This window comes from Pan troglodytes, chromosome 9 (genome assembly GCF_028858775.2).
Source record: "Pan troglodytes isolate AG18354 chromosome 9, NHGRI_mPanTro3-v2.0_pri, whole genome shotgun sequence".
Lineage (NCBI taxonomy): Eukaryota > Metazoa > Chordata > Mammalia > Primates > Hominidae > Pan > Pan troglodytes.
In genome coordinates this window covers 60,397,084-60,413,674 of record NC_072407.2, presented here as the reverse complement: position 1 = coordinate 60,413,674, position 16,591 = coordinate 60,397,084, and the positions used below count along the sequence as shown (strand labels likewise).

The window sequence follows — 16,591 nt, the reverse complement described above, 5'->3', positions numbered from 1 at the left end:
ACAAATATTATATGATTCCACTTTTATGAAGTACTTAGAAGAAGCAAATCCATAGAAACAGAACTAGAATGGTGATTGCCAGTGGCAGGGGGCAGAGAGAAATGAGGAGTTAATGGGTACAGAGTTTCAGTTTGGGATGATGAAAAAGTTCTGGAGAAGGATAGTGGTGATGGTTGCAAGACAATATGAATATATTTAATGCCACCAAATTGTGTACTTACATGGTTAAAATGGTAAATTTTTTTAACCACTTAAGTTTCCATGTTATGTGTATTTTATTGCCAAAGAAGCCTTTAAACAATCAAGAGGAAATTTTTTAAGTTAGTTAAGTGCCAACTATGTGCCAAGTCCTAAGTGACACACCAGGAATACAGTGAGGAGCAAAGTCCCTACCCACACAGAGTTCCCAGCATATAGTAGCTCCTCAATAAAGAGCTAATTTATTGAATTAATGAATGAAATATTTTAGGCTCTGTCTATATATAAAACAACAGATGTCAACAGGCTATTTTTACAATGCTTTTTTCAGGGGTTTTAATACCCAAAGAAGCATATTTAGTAAGGGTAGAATTAGAAAGAGTTTAGATATTCATTCTATTACAAGATCAAAAGCACTTTTTTGCTGCTCTTGCGGTCATTTTTTATTTTTGTGTTTCACTATTATGTTTTAAATAAGGACAAAGATGTTGAGAAAAAGAAAAAGACACAATGTTCTTTTCAACTATTTTCAGAAAACCTCATGATTTTTGAAGAAGAGATGAGTGGAAATAGCTGAGAGTTTCTTTCCCAACAGGACCAAAAGGACGAATTGTATAATGTCCATGAAGCATCTTGATCTCCACAAGCAACTTCGCAGATCCGCTACAGGGAAGCCGACAGCCCACTTTCTTTTCAACTTCTATCGGCTTTCCCCAATTTCTCTGGTGATTTATCCTCTCCACATTCTCTATCTAAGTAAGATTCAGGAGAAAATTTAGTTTGAGGTTTGAATTCAGCATCAGGCAAAATGAGATTCAAAAACTAGAGCTGCCTTACCTTCTTTGAATTCCATCACCAGGAAAAACCTTCAAACCAAACATGCTTCGTTTCTTTTTTGCCCTTTAGCCCCATAGCCACCAAAAAGGCATGGGAGATCCATGGGGATGGTGGCATTGGGGCTTGGGCAGCTCTGTTCTTGTGGTCATTTGCACATGGCTTTGATGGCATTTTCTCTTCCCTGTAGCTTAGACAAATAGAATTGGAGCAAGGAGGAAAAAAAGAAATCTGGTAAGTATTTCTATCCGTCTTGTATTGATCTTCATGACAAAAGAAAAATTGTGTGTGGTTGTTTTTGCTCTTATCTGAAGCACTGTGGCTCCCTCAGACAAAATGCATTCCCATATACAAAAAGTAAATATATATATATATATACACACTTCTGCCAAAGGCCCTAGATTACGTGTTGTATGGTTTACACTCCATCATTCTACCCTAGACCCATGCCTTCATGCTGATAATCTAGTTAATTTAGCTTTACACCTACACTCAATCAACTTAATATATGTGAAAAATACAAATCCATAATTAAAGTTTTGGTGTCGCTCTAAGTGATCAAGAACATAGTACTTTGGCCTCTTGGTAAATTGATTTTAATGGGTCAGTTGAGACTTTGAGGATCTGCTTTCTTCATCTTTCCAATATCATTGTTGGTAAATTGAGGCCAAAATATTATAGCTAAAAATGTATAATTCCAAAGCCTAGTTCTTAAAAGAAATACACTCAGAAGTGAGAAGGAAAAAAAGAAAACAATGCCAGAATTCCTGACTGAATTCTATTTCTAAGAGAATATGTGTAGAATCTATTTTAAGAATGAGACTTTTTTATTTTAAGAATGAAATCTTTAAATGAGATAAGTGAAAACTCAGCACAGAATCTGACACACATTAGATAATTTATGAATGTTTTTATTCATTTATTAATATATGTAAATAGCAATACAACATACACCATTCCCCAGTGCTTTTTTACGTTAATCAGAAGATAATTGCCTAAAACACACTAAAACTTCATTTTATTTTTATCCACTTGGTGCATACATAAGGCAATTGTATAAACATAAAATACTGCAGATGTATCAAAGATCACTCATTTATAGGCAAAATTGGTTGCGACTCACAAAGTAGAAACTGGGAGGGGTATGAGGTTTTTCCTGCCACTATAAAAATAGCAAACCCCCACTGTCTAGCATTTTACTCATTTCTTTGTTTTTACATTTGAAGACTTTTCCTGCCTTTAAGCACAGAAGCAGCCCAGTAAGGGGTGGTTTCTTAAGCTCATAAACACAGTCTGGCATAGGGTAGGAGGTTAATGAAAACATGCTGATCCCTTAAGAAGGAGTAGTTGATGATCATTTTGATGAAAGGACAGATAGTGTATACCTGTGTCTACCTGAGAAAGGTCACACTTTATGGAAGGAAGAGTGGACCAATGAAAAGGTGGGCATCACCAAAAACATATTTCCCTAATTTTGCCACTTTGCCAAGAATCAGTCCTAAACCACCATCAAAGCCATGCACCTGCTAGCTTTCTCTAACATAACATGTGTCCTAGAATGAAGCATACAGTATTGCATGGAAATCAAATGCCATGCACTGGGATGCACCAACTGTTGTTTCATAGACAAAGTGGTTCTATTTCCCTCCAACTCCACCACCACCAGCGTCCTTTCCACTCATCACACTGCAGCCAAAGGAATCTTTTAAAAATTCGTATCTGATCATTTCACACTCTACTTTTGAAATAAAGTCCACAAGTCCCCAAGCAAATCTGCAAGGCTCTGTGACAGTTTCTATGGAATTCGCCAGTTGCATCTCACACTAAGCCCTGCTCCCTCATGCTACAGCCAATCCCAGTTCCTCAAGGCATCCCATTTCACAGACCTTTGCATTTGCAATTCTTTCTGTCTAGAAGAGTCTTCACAACCCATGACTATGGCATACTTATTCCTGAAGCCTCTGCTTAAGTGTTAATTTCTCTCAGAAGCCTTTTCTGACCACACCAAATTAGGCTGGAACCCTATTATATAGCATAATAACACCCTGTGCTGCTTCTTTTGTTTCACTTTGCAAAATTGTAAAAATTAATAATTAATTAATTAACTGTGCAATGGTTGAATATCTATATCCCAAGTTCTAATCTCCATGCTGAAGGAACCATATCTATCTTATTTATTACTCTAAACTTAATATTTGATACGTAGTAGATATAATACATACTTAAAATATTCTAAACTTAATATTTGATACATAGTAGATAGCATATATTTGCTGAATTGATTAATAAAATTGTGAGGTCTCCATGGAGATATTTCCCAGGTAATATTTCTAGCAGATGAGGAAGTCATTAAAAAGTGGCAGTCTGATTCATTGTTATCTGTCTTCTGACAATAGAGTAAATGTCCTAGAGGAGATAAAAGTAGATAATGGTTTTCATTACTGGAGAATAGGAAATAACTTGAGTTAATTGAGGCAGATGGTCCATGAACAATGCTTCAGAAATAAAATAGAGCTTCTGACCTTTGGTGATCGAGAAATATTACAAAGTTATATATGGGACTCACTTCAGCCCTACATCAAGATCAAATTGTTTCCAATAATTAATGCAAATCATTACATCCTTCTTTTTTCCACAGTGTCTGAGACCTCTATGCCATCTTGGGAAGCAGGCTAACACACCTCCTTTCCCTTCTTTATTTTTTCTTCTTCTGTTTAGTTGCTTTTATTTTCCATGACAAATCCTAAATTGGGTATGACTGAATGTTAAGAAAAGTTTTCTTTCATCAAAGCTGATATCCACACTATGATCCACAACCAAAAATGTGACTGCCCCTTACTATATAAACAATCAGTTACTGTTTTGCAATCACGCTAGGCACAAACATGAGCTTAATAGAAAAAAATCCGAATAGCTGAGAAATTGCTCCACAATACGCAGGACAGATAAGAAAAAAAATCTATATTTTGTAGCATGTTATTATTTACAAAGTCTTTTGGCATTCCCTCTCCCTTGATCCTGGCTTAAGATCTCTTGACCTTTACCCATAGCAAAGCAGAAATTTTTACTGATGAGAAAACTAAAGTGGATCATTTCTGGCTCTACATCATAGAGCCAATAAAGAAAGTACTGGAACCAAATCCAACTTTTTCTGCCTCAATATGTCTTTGTAATTATGAGATCTGGCTCATATGTTAAGAGGACGAGACAAAAGCCCAGAGCAGGATTTGCAGAAACTTCTGGCTTGATGGAGCTCAAGAGTTACTCTGCTTGGGAAACCCTCATCCTGTTGAAAACTTTCTTCAGAGCCTCTTTCATGTCTTTGTTTCTCAGGCTGTAGATCATTGGATTTAGCATGGGGATGACCACAGTGTAAAATATTGACATGATCTTGTCTTCCTCAAGGGATTCACCCATGTTGCCTTTCAGGTATATGAATATGAGTGTTCCAAAGAAGAGAGTCACTGCAGTCATGTGAGAAGCACAGGTGGAGAAGGTCTTGGCTTTGCCACCTGCTGTACGAATCTTCAGAATAGACTGAATGATGAACAAGTATGATGTAAGAATCACTGAAATGCTGGTTGTGATGACCAGAAAAGCTGAGAGGTAGATTACCCATTCCCGTGGCCTGGTTTCACTATAGGCAAGCTTCAGCAGGGGTGGGAGGTCACAGAAAAAGAAGTCTACATGGTTGGACTTAGAGAAGGAGATAGAGAAGGTGCAGCCAGTGCGGATCACAGAATTGACTATGGCACCAGAATATGCCCCGGCCACCAGCGCCAGGCGGGTCTGTGGTGTCATGGCTATGGCATAGAGGAGGGGGTTACACACAGCCACGTACCAGTCATAGGCCATCACAGCCAAAAGGAAATACTCAATGCTAGCACAGAGTGTGAAAAAGAAGAATTGGCTGGCACAGCACTCATAGGTGATGATCATCTTATCAGTCCCAAAGTCTCAAGCAACTGAGGAACAATAGCAGAAGAGTAGCAAATGTCCAGGAAGGAAAGATGACTGAGGAAGAAGTACATGGGAGTCTGGAGCCGAGGGTCAGTCTGAATTAAATTAGCACAATCATGCCCAGGTTGGCCCCCATGGTGATGAGAAAAATGACCAGAACCAAAAAGAAGAGACCTATCTGCATCTCTGCCTGCAACCGGAACCCCCTCAGAACAAATTCTGTCACCGTGGTGCCATTCTCTGCCATGAAGCCAACGTTATCCACTGAAATTAAATAATAATAATAATAAAGTCTCATTAAAGATAAATTTTTATGGCTGCATAGTATTCCATGGAGTATATGTGCCACATTTTCTTAATCCATGATAAGTTCATGTCCTTTGTAGGGACATGGATGAATCTGGAAACCATCATTCTCAGCAAACTATCTCAAGGACAAAAAACCAAACACTGCATGTTCTCACTCATAGGTGGGAATTGAACAATGAGAACACATGGACACAGGAAGGGGAACATCACACACCGGGGACTGTTGTGGGGTGGGGGGAGTGGGGAGGGATAGCATTAGGAGATATACCTAATGTTAAATGACAAGTTAATGGGTGCAGCACACCAACATGGCAATGTATACATATGTAACAAACCTGTACATTGTGCACATGTACCCTAAAACTTAAAGTATAATAATAATAAAATAAAATAAAATAAAAGATAAATTAAGGCAGTAATGGCTTGACTTGATCATTGCTCAGTAATTATAATAATCTTTTAGATTTGTAAAGCACTTTACATTTTCACAAACTTTATTTTACTTGATCCTTCAGAAATCCTTCGAAGCACATATTGTTTTTATTTTTATTTTATTTTATTTGTTAAGTTCTGGGGTACATGTGCAGGATGTGCCAGTTTGTTACATAGGTAAATGTGTGTCATGGTGGTTTGCTGCACCTATCAACCCATCACCTAGGTATTAAGCCCAGCAAGCCTTAGCTTTTTTTCCTAATGCCACCCCCCCCGCCTACAGCCCTTCCCCAACAGGCCCCAGTATGTGTTGTTTCCCTCCCTGTGTCCATGTGTTCTCATTGTTCATCTCCCACTTATAAGTAAGGACATGCAGTGTTTGGTTTTCTGTTCCTGCATGAAACACATATTGTTAATCCTATTTTTGACAGAAGAATATGAGGGCAAAAGAAGTAAAGTGACCGAGATTTCACAATTGGTAAATAGGCAAAGCCTAGGTTAGACCTCATTTCCTTAGGCACTTCCAAAACTTCTGACAGGTCCCAAATTAGAAACCTTAATCAGCCTCCTGTGGAGGAAGAAAGCACTTTGTTGAAGAAACCCTAGTGGTGTAGTATAAAAGACATGGGCTTTGAAATAAGGTGTAGGTTTGAATACCTTCAGACCTTGAGCAAGTTAATTAACCTTTCTGAATTTCAGCCTCCTTCTTGGTTAAATGAGGATTACAATGCCAAAGTTATAATATGATTGTGAAGGACATAATTTACATAGTATGTTGCACATGGTCTGACACACACTTAGAATTATTTTTACTAAATTCTGAGATAATATGAGTGACATACTCTTAGGTTCATATACATTCTAGAATCATAAGTCCACAGCCACCTGGAGTTCCAACATCAACTCCACCTTTCTTTAGGGTTGTTTCTGATGTGCATATATGCACAATGGATTTGTATGCTAGACAGTGAGCCATAAAGAACAAGCACTGTTAGGACCTCTATAGCCTGTTGCCTGCCAAGTCGCCTCTTCCTCTCTGTTCCTGCCAAGCAGCATGGCCTGGTTTCCAAGTTCTCCTCTTATTCCAAAGGATCTGTCCTAGTTTTTTTAATGCCACGTCATTATCAATCAGTGAGATACATGAATCAAGCTATTCCACAATTAGCCTGCAAAACTCATTAACAGAGAAAGCCAGCACACTGAGTTTTGAATTCTAATACAGATGGGGTTCTTGCCAGGTATTGGGAAAATACTATCTCTGTGCCTTTGAACCTTGATAATTTAGAATAATGAACATAGTGAATGTGGACTTCAGAGGTGATTCTTCTTGTCCTCTTTCCATCCTTGAAACAAAAACTGAATTTGAAAAAGATCTCATAGGACTTTAGAAAAAGAATAAAGTAAAACATTGATCAATGTTTGGCAAAAGCTGATCTAATTTTTGAATAATGTTCAGCAACTGGGGGGTGGTTTTCCCCCCACTGAATTCTTGATAGGGTAAATATTTAGGTTGTTTTTCTATACTTAAGGCCAAATCTTATCCTGATCTTCTCCCAGAACAAAGATTCGCCATGTTCTTAAAAGGAGTTCCTGTAAATCATCCTGGCCAAAGGGAAAAAGAGGCTATATTCATCTATTTATTTAATAAGAATCTACTGAGAACTTACTATGTAGCAGGCACTTTTCTAGTTGCTTGGAACAAAACAAAGGGTCCTGCCTTCATGCTCATTCTAGTGGAGCCTGGCATACATATATTCAAAAAAGAAGAAATATATTCTTCTACCATGATGGAAGTTAGTAAGTGCTGTGAAAAAAAATGCTGCAGAGTATGAGGAATTAAAATTATCAAAGTAAGGATAAGGATATTAAGACCATCAAAAAGACTCATTGAAAAGGTGACATTTCAGCAGAAATTCTGGGAATCAGGTAACTGTACATATGTACTTGCATACATCATTTGGCCACAACTAATAGAAAATAAAGACATAAATTGCCAGCAATGGACCACCCTGCTCTGATTACAAAACATATGGAGGTTTTCAGGTCTTTGGGAGACATGTTCCAGGCAACATTGATCAGAAGTGTCAGCCTCCTGATAACAGAGAGAAGCCCTTAAGATACTAGAGGCTCGATAATCAACCTAAGATCACCCAGCACAAAGGTAAGGCTGGAATCCCACAAATATATATAGTGGCTAAGAAAATGGGCCCAGAAGACAGAGTTTGTTCCAAACTCATACTCAGGCATTTCTATTTGTGTGACCTTGTACAAGTTACCTGACCTCAAGTCTCAGCGTCAACATCTAGACACTGACAATAGCAGCTGCACATCCCTGACGAACACTGATGCAAAAATCCTCAATAAAATACTGGCAAACCGAATCCAGCAGCACATCAAAAAGCTTATCCACCACGATCAAGTGGGCTTCATCCCTGGGATGCAAGGCTGGTTCAATATATGCAAATCAATAAACGTAATCCAGCATATTAACAGAACCAATGACAAAAAACATATGATTATCTCAACAGATGCAGAAAAGGCCTTTAACAAAATTCAACAATCATTCATGCTAAAAACTCTCAGTAAATTAGGTATTGATGGGACATATCTCAAAATAATAAGAGCTGTCTATGACAAACCCACAGCCAATATCATACTGAATGGGCAAAAACTGGAAGCATTCCCTTTGAAAACTGGCACAAGACAGGGATGCCCTCTCTCACCACTCCTATTTAACATAGTGTTGGAAGTTCTGGCCAGGGCAATGAGGCAGGAGAAGGAAATAAAGGGTATTCAATTAGGAAAAGAGGAAGTCAAATTGTCCCTGTTTGCAGATGACATGATTGTATATCTAGAAAACAATGTGCAAAAATCACAAGCATTCTTATATACCAATAACAGACAAACAGAGAGCCAAATCATGAGTGAACTCCCATTCACAATTGCTTCAAAGAGAATAAAATACCTAGGAATCCAACTTACAAGGGATGTGAAGAACCTCTTCAAGGAGAACTACAAACCACTACTCAATGAAATAAAAGAGGATACAAACAAATGGAAGAACATTCCATGCTCATGGGTAAGAAGAATCAATATTGTGAAAATGGCCATACTGCCCAAGGTCATTTAGAGATTCAATGCCATCCCCATCAGGCTACCAATGACTTTCTTCACTGAATTGGAAAAAACTACTTTAAAGTTCATATGGAACCAAAAAACAGCCCGCATCACCAAATCAGTCCTCAGCCAAAAGAACAAAGCTGGAGGCATCACGCTACCTGACTTCAAACCATACCACAAGGCTACAGTAACCAACACAGCATGGTACTGTTACCAAAACAGAGATATAGACCAATGGAACAGTACGGAGCCCTCAGAAATAATGCTGCATATCTACAACTATCTGACCTTTGACAAACCTGACAAAAACAAGCAATGGGGAAAGGATTCCCTATTTAATAAATGGTGCTGGGAAAACTGGCTAGCCATATGTAGAAAGCTGAAACTGGATCCCTTCCTTACACCTTATACAAAAATTAATTCAAGATGAATTAAAGACTTATATGTTAGACCTAAAACCATAAAAACCCTAGAAAAAAACCTAGGCAATACCATTCAGGACATAGGCATGGGCAAGGACTTCATGTCTAAAACACCAAAAGCAATGGCAACAAAAGCCAAAATTGACAAATGGGATCTAATTAAACTAAAGAGCTTCTGCACAGCAAAAGAAACCACCATCAGAGTGAACAGGCAACCTACAGAATGGGAGAACATTTTTGCAATCTACACAACTGAAAAAGGGCTAATATCCAGAATCTACAATGAACTCAAACAAATTTACAAGAAAAAAACAAACAACCCCATCAAAAAGTGGGCAAAGGATATGAACAGACACTTCTCAAAAGAAGACATTTATGCAGCCAAAAGACACATGAAAAAATGCTCATCATCACTGGCCATCAGAGAAATGCAAAAATCAAAACTGCAATGAGATACCATCTCACACCAGTTAGAATGGCAATCATTAAAAAGTCAGGAAACAACAGGTGCTGGAGAGGATGTGGAGAAATAGGAACACTTTTACACTGTTGGTGGGACTGTAAACTAGTTCAACCATTGCGGAAGTCAGTGTGGCGATTCCTCAGGGATCTAGAGCTAGAAATACCATTTGACCCAGCCATCTCATTACTGGATATATACCCAAAGGATTATAAAACATGCTGCTATAAAGACACATGCACACATATGTTTATTGCAGCACTATTCACAATAGCAAAGACTTGGAACCAACCCAAATGTCCAACAGTGATAGACTGGATTAAGAAAATGTGGCACATATACACCATGGAATACTATGCCATAAAAAATGATGAGTTCATGTCCTTTGTAGGGACATGGATGAAGCTGGAAACCATCATTCTCAGCAAACTATCGCAAAGACAAAAAACCAAACACCACATGTTCTCACTCATAGATGGGAATTGAACAATGAGAACACATAGACACAGGAAGGGGAACATCACACACCGAGGACTGTTGTGGGGTGGGGGGAGTGGGGAGGGATAGCATTAGGAGATATACCTAATGTTAAATGATGAGTTAATGGGTGCAGCACACCAACATGGCACATGTATACATATGTAACAAACCTGCACATTGTGCACATCTACCCTAAAACTTAAAGTATAATAAAAAAAAAACAGCTGCACATGCACCCCAAACTTAAAATAAAAGTGGAAGGGAAAAAACCCTGTATATAAGATTATCCTCCTTTTTATCCAATATCGTTTTTTTGTGCTAGAGATTTGCCCCCTTATTCTTTCTGATGGGCCAGAATTTGATTTTGTTAATATTTGCTATTTTCTTTTCATTTTCTGTTTAATTTCCTCCTTTTTCCTTTTACCCTCTTCCTTTCTTCCTTACTCCTCCCATCTTCCCAGGGCCCCACCCCTGCTTTGTCTTTCTGTCTCCCCTCTTTCTTTAGCTTACTCTATTGTAAATTCAATTTGTTTTGGTTCCTTCTTGTGTCTTAGAAAATATAACACACATTACAGAGGTTGGGGGGTGAAATGGGGACATGATGGTCAAAGGGTACAAACTTTCACTTAGACAGGAGGAATAAGTTCTTGAAATCTATGGTACAGCATGGTGACTATAGTTATTAATAATGTATATTTCAAAATTGTTAAGAGTACATTTTAAATGTCTCACCACAAAAAATGCCAAGTGAGGTGATAGATATGTTAATTAGCTTGTTCAATCATTCCAAATTTTACACATTTATGAAAGCATCACATTGTACTGCATAAATATATACAAGTTTTATTTGTCAATTAAAAATAATAAAAATACATGTATGATTGTAAAAGGAATAATAACAGCACAGCTGTGCTATGAGAAGAAAAAATACAATTTAAATTAATGGAAACAGCATGCTGTGTGCCTAGTAACATTCAGATGTTACTTTTGTACTTTTAATACAGAGTAAACAATTCATATCCAAAATTATTACAAAAAGTATCTTTCAAACACTAGGTTTTTAAGTTGCTCCTAAATTTAATTTATTCCTACTTTTTTGCTGACTAAAATAAGACTCAAAGTGGTTAAGCTACTTTCCCAAGACCACAGTCAATAAACGGCTTGAAATTCACTGTGCTTAACATTAGCTTACACTATGGCCATCACTTTGGCCCAGGAAGTACGACGCTCCTGCCCAGCTTCAGGCAGCCCCAGCTGGGGAGGCACAAATCAGGAGACCCATTTCATCTACAATTGCTCTAAGAGACACTTTTAGGTCTCTGCTCTGGGAAAGGAGGAGGAAGCATTTTCCTATGGGGAGAGTGACATGATTGGGGGATGGCAGTTGACGGTGATGAGCCAGAGAGAGCATGTGATACGAAGGCTGGAAACAGCACCTGGAGGCCTGGATTCAAGTGTGGGTGCTGCCACTAAAGCAAGTATCTCCCATCTCTTGATGTGCATCCTCATATAAAAAGACAGCACTAACAGACCTCAAATGATGCATCCTGTTCTATAACACAATGGTCTCTCTTCTGCTCTTAAAAGTCTAATGACAGAGGAAAAGAGTATCTATGAATATTAATGACTGACATTAAGAGAGTATTCACTGTATGATAAATACTGTTCTAGGTAGTTTATATAAACTGCCTCATTTACTTCTCACAATACCCCAACACAGGACATATTTTTCCTATCCCTATGTATAGACTGGGAAACAGGAGCTTGCAGAGATTAAGAAACTTGGTTTAGGTAAATTCCTAGGCAGGGATTTGAACTGTGGTCTGTTAGCCTCCAGGGTCATGTACCCAGCCACTGTCTCATGGCTCATTATTATGGAAATGATGAAAGTTATTAATAATGCCCTGCAGTGAGCACCTTTCTATGCCCAGGACTTTTCTAGTGGCTTTACATATATAATCCTCTTACACTTGGGCAAGGAGGAAAGTAATATAAGTTAAATAAATTTTTTGGCAAATGACCCCAATTCCGAGTTGGAAACACTGCCCATGTTCTCCTCTTTGTAGCATCATTTTTATTCTTCATGTCTTATCTGCAGGGATGGGAGGGTAGAAGAGATGCTCAGGGGTCTCATCAGAATCAAACTATAACAGGGAGCCTGCACCCCCGGAGGGCCATCATCTCCGGCACAGATGTAAGTTGCAGGATAAAAGTCACGTGAAACAAACCTTGCTTCCAGCTCCTCGTTATTGTCTGCCCACCTGTACTTTCCCTTTGCCCAAATCTTACTCTTCATTTTTAATTTATTTTATCTTGCTACATGTTATGCATTTTTATAAGCCACTTTAAATCTCCTTTGGAAAGAGATATTGATGAATAAATAAATACAAAATAAAATTGCCCATTTGCCAGATGTCAGAATAATCGGAATAATCAGCCCTCTCTGCATTAGACCAATAACAGTGCCGCCAGAGGACTTTGCCAAATGGGTTCTGGAGAGACAGTGCATAAACTGTGGTTCAACCTAAATCAGACTGATCTATGGATGACAGAAAAAGGCAGATGCTCAAGGGAGAAAATGAAAACACTTAGGGAGGTCTCCAGGTCTGTGCTACTACAGCCAGCTCCTGAAGTCTTTGTAAACCAAAATCCCAAAATAATGACCTAGGCTTTCCTTTTGAGACAGTGAATAGTCTGAAGGGGGATTGGGAGAGGGTCTCCTAACTCACAGTACACTTTAATGTGATCCTTCTAAGCTTCAACTCTGTCCATTTTGCAATGGGCAGAGGAATATTTTAAAGACTAAGGTTGCCCAATGGTCGCTCATCTTCAGAGGAGCTAGAAAGTTTGGTTCTCTCCAAGAACAGTTGCACCTTGCCATGTGATACATCGCCTAAATTCGTAGACTGGTTATGAATGATTTGTAATTCTCGATAGAACCTCCAGTCAATTTCCTAGTGATTAAGATTAGGGAAAACAAACAGTATCTCCTCAAAATCTCCAGGCAGGGAGAGGAACCATGAATCCGTTTGGCCTCAGAGGAAAATATTTGGTCCCAGGCAATTTAGATCAACTGAGTTGCTGGGAAAATGAATAGAAGACTGAAGCAACAGTTTCCTGTTTTGAAAACCTACAAATATTTGAAACTGCTGGGTTTTAAGGATGCACAGGAAGAAAGTGCATCCTTAACGCCATCATGAACCCACCATGCTCCACAGTATTGAGCAATATTAGCATTTAACATTCTCAGCAATCTGTTATCTAATTGTTGTTCAGGCACAGAAACATTTCACTTCCAGACAGACCTCCCCTGGTGGATGTCTGTAACTCTGGGTTATCTTTCCCCCACATTAGTTACCTATGATAACCATGGTAGGTTATCCAAAAGCTAAGGGAGAAAGACGTCAAGATTGTCTGCTCTTTTAAATTATTAATGCTCCCCAAAATCTCTACTACACCTCAGAAAACCAATGGGGTTTTCAGGAAAGAGAAAGTCCAGCAGGCTTTAATAGGCCCCATCTGTCGTTTTCAGGCAGCGAAAGCACTGGGCTAAGAACCCAAAGGCTACTGTGGGTTGAACAAGAAAGTGCATGGGAAGATGATTCTAAAAGTGAAAAGTGTTCACTTGCAAGGGATTTCAGTAAGTGCTCAGAGATCAGCTTGATAATAGTACACACTGTGGGAAATACATAGCCATGGATCTGAAGAATATTTATATAGCTCAAAAAACTAATCCACTTAGAACCTCCAGGTCAGGTTTAAAGTTATTTAAAAATGGGGAGTCATAAAGGTTGTGCAGTGCACCCAAAGTTATGTAGCCAGTGTTCTCGGCTGGAATTATGCAACAAAGATGTATAAAGTCTTTGCCTATTTGCTCTGTGCCAGGCACTATTCTGGACACTGTGGATCTAGTGACAAATATATAGAACTAAACAGGCATGGATTACAGTGATTCTCTCTCTGCCACTAAAATCAAACTGGTATCATCTGCCTGTGCTGACTTAAAGAAGAAAGAGGGAAAAGGAATGAGGTACAAGATGCCTTGGCTGCTATTCAATGTGTCAGGGTGGACTTGAGTGGACTCAGAATGTTTAAATGGTGAAAAACTAGAGCAGCTCCTTCCACCCACATGCTGTCTGTGTTCAGGTAGATAAGTAGTTCAAGCAAGAGATGAAAATAGAGCCTCTATTGAAGAGCAGTCTGTTTCCCTCAAAATCTTGTTTGGAAAAAAACTTTAGTTGGCCATTTTCTAGTTGAATAAAAACTCACAAAGACATAAGAGAAATATTTTCTGGCAATACATTTGCATTGAAAATAGCAGAAAGGCAGAACCAGCATGGTCTCAAGAAGCCCGAATGCTTTGAAGCTCTATCACAGCAGGGTCAATTCCCAGCCAGTTGCTTAAACTCCCTGGATTCCAATTCTTTCATATATAAGATGGGTATGATATCACTTAACTCACAGGAGTGTTGTGGGGATGAAATGAGGTGACATATTGAGTGTCCAACAAAGGTTGGTTCTGTTGCACATAGGGAAGATGTGAATTCCGTCTCCCAAAAAATTACAAATTACTTCCATAATCCCACATTTTAGAACATTATGCACCCATTATTTCATTTATTCTCCATACAGCCCATTTTCAGATGAAGAAAGTGAGAATCAGAAAGGTCAATTGACATGTCCAAGTGTCATATGGCTAGGAAGAAAAGCAGCCAGAATTGGGACCTAGACCCTTTCCACCATACCACAAAATCCCTTACCAAGTTGCCATAGGGATATGGATGCCCTGCCCGAAGACAGGAGGTCACAGAGAAAGACACGAAAAGTTGGAATCTTGAGGTTCTTCCTCATTTTGCAATCCTGTAATAAACTTCTAGAAGGGCATATAAAGTCTGCTCAAGTGCTGACCCTAAATCTCTTACACTTCTCCTTCCCCAGTGCCTTCTCACTCTGACCCATCTGCTCTCAAGACTAACTATGCAGTAGACTCTTGGAACTTAGAGTCCACAGGTCACAGTTCCACTCGCCTGCCTTCAGGAAGATAAAGTAGCATCAGCCCCATCCTAGAGATGAGGTAAGAGAGTCCCTGAGATGAGGAGGGATTGTCCACATACAAAGAGCCAATGGGAAAGGTTGGGGATGACTAGAGCCTAGGTCTCCTACAGCCTGGTGAGGCGCTCTCTCTACCATCTGGGATGCTCCTCCTTTCAGAGTCTTAGCACAGCTGTTCTGATGACCAGAGCTACTCGTGCTCTCTGCCTCTCAGACACTGATGGAAGCAGATGAAATTCTCTTCTTTCAAGGGGGATTAGGGAGAAGAGCCTCAGTGATGGAAATTCCTAGGTAGAACAAGCCTTGCAAAGCATGAGCATGGACATCAGGCCTCCTTAGTTCTGGCTGGGGCCCTTTCATCCCTAACCTCCTTAGAGCTTCTCAGCCAATCAGCTTCTAAATGAGAGATCTCAATTAAGCTCAGTCAAGCACTCACAGAAAGTAGCTTGATGGACTCTGAACTGCAGGAATCTGAGGCTTCACTGCCACCCAGAGCAGAAATATCCTCTCTAGTATCACTGATGGCTGATCTTGGAGCTAGCAGTGACCCCTTCTGAACAATTACATCTATGAGAACTGAACAATTCCAAAAATGGGGAAATTACTCATCCACAAAGGAGATTGTTCTATTTTAGACCCTACCTGTTGCTTCTAGCTCTCTCTATAACGTCAATGGCGTCATGCTGAATCATTCCCAACACCTGCCAGCATTTTACAAGTTTTTTAGAAATTCAATAAGAGTTGCTGCTTGCTCTTCCACTTTCTCAATGTAACTAATTACATGTAAATAGCCTCCCCACTTTTCCATGTGATCTCACCTTTCTATCTCTTCTGATTCTGAAAACAATCACCTGGAGTAGGTATGCGAGGCATTATCAGTTCCATGTTATAGATAAGGAAACCAAGACACAAAGATGCTAAGTGCCTCGCATTATTGCAAGGGAGAAGCGAAAGTATTAAGTCCCAGCACATTGTGCTCCCAGAAAATCACATGAAGCTTTGACCCTACCCTGAGCGCCAGAGGGAGTGGGAGAAGATCCAGCAGCAGCCTGTCTGTGGCACAGAGAGCCTGGACTCTGGTTACACCATCTCCCCTTATGCCTTCAGCCCTCCTGCTGCAGCTAATCTCTGCATGAGCTCATCTATCCCTTCTGCTCCTCCAGTGTTTTCATTTTGTAACCAATCTCCTCTATTAAATTCTCTGAAATACCAAAAACAAAACAAAACAAAGCAAAAAGAAACAAAGAGAAAAACCCATTTTATGTTAAAGGAAACTGAAGTTCAGATTATCAAGTACATTTTCAGTCTGGTCTGTAGTGCATTT

The 16,591-nt window shown here is 39.3% G+C and overlaps 1 protein-coding gene and 1 pseudogene across 1 annotated transcript in view; both read right to left on the bottom strand.

The window, feature by feature from the left end:
• Positions 1-16,591, bottom strand: part of OR9Q1 (olfactory receptor family 9 subfamily Q member 1) — a 152,861-nt gene that overhangs the window by 31,857 nt on the left and 104,413 nt on the right. The window lies entirely within an intron of this gene.
• Positions 4,294-5,239, bottom strand: LOC104004353 (olfactory receptor 9I1-like; annotated as a pseudogene).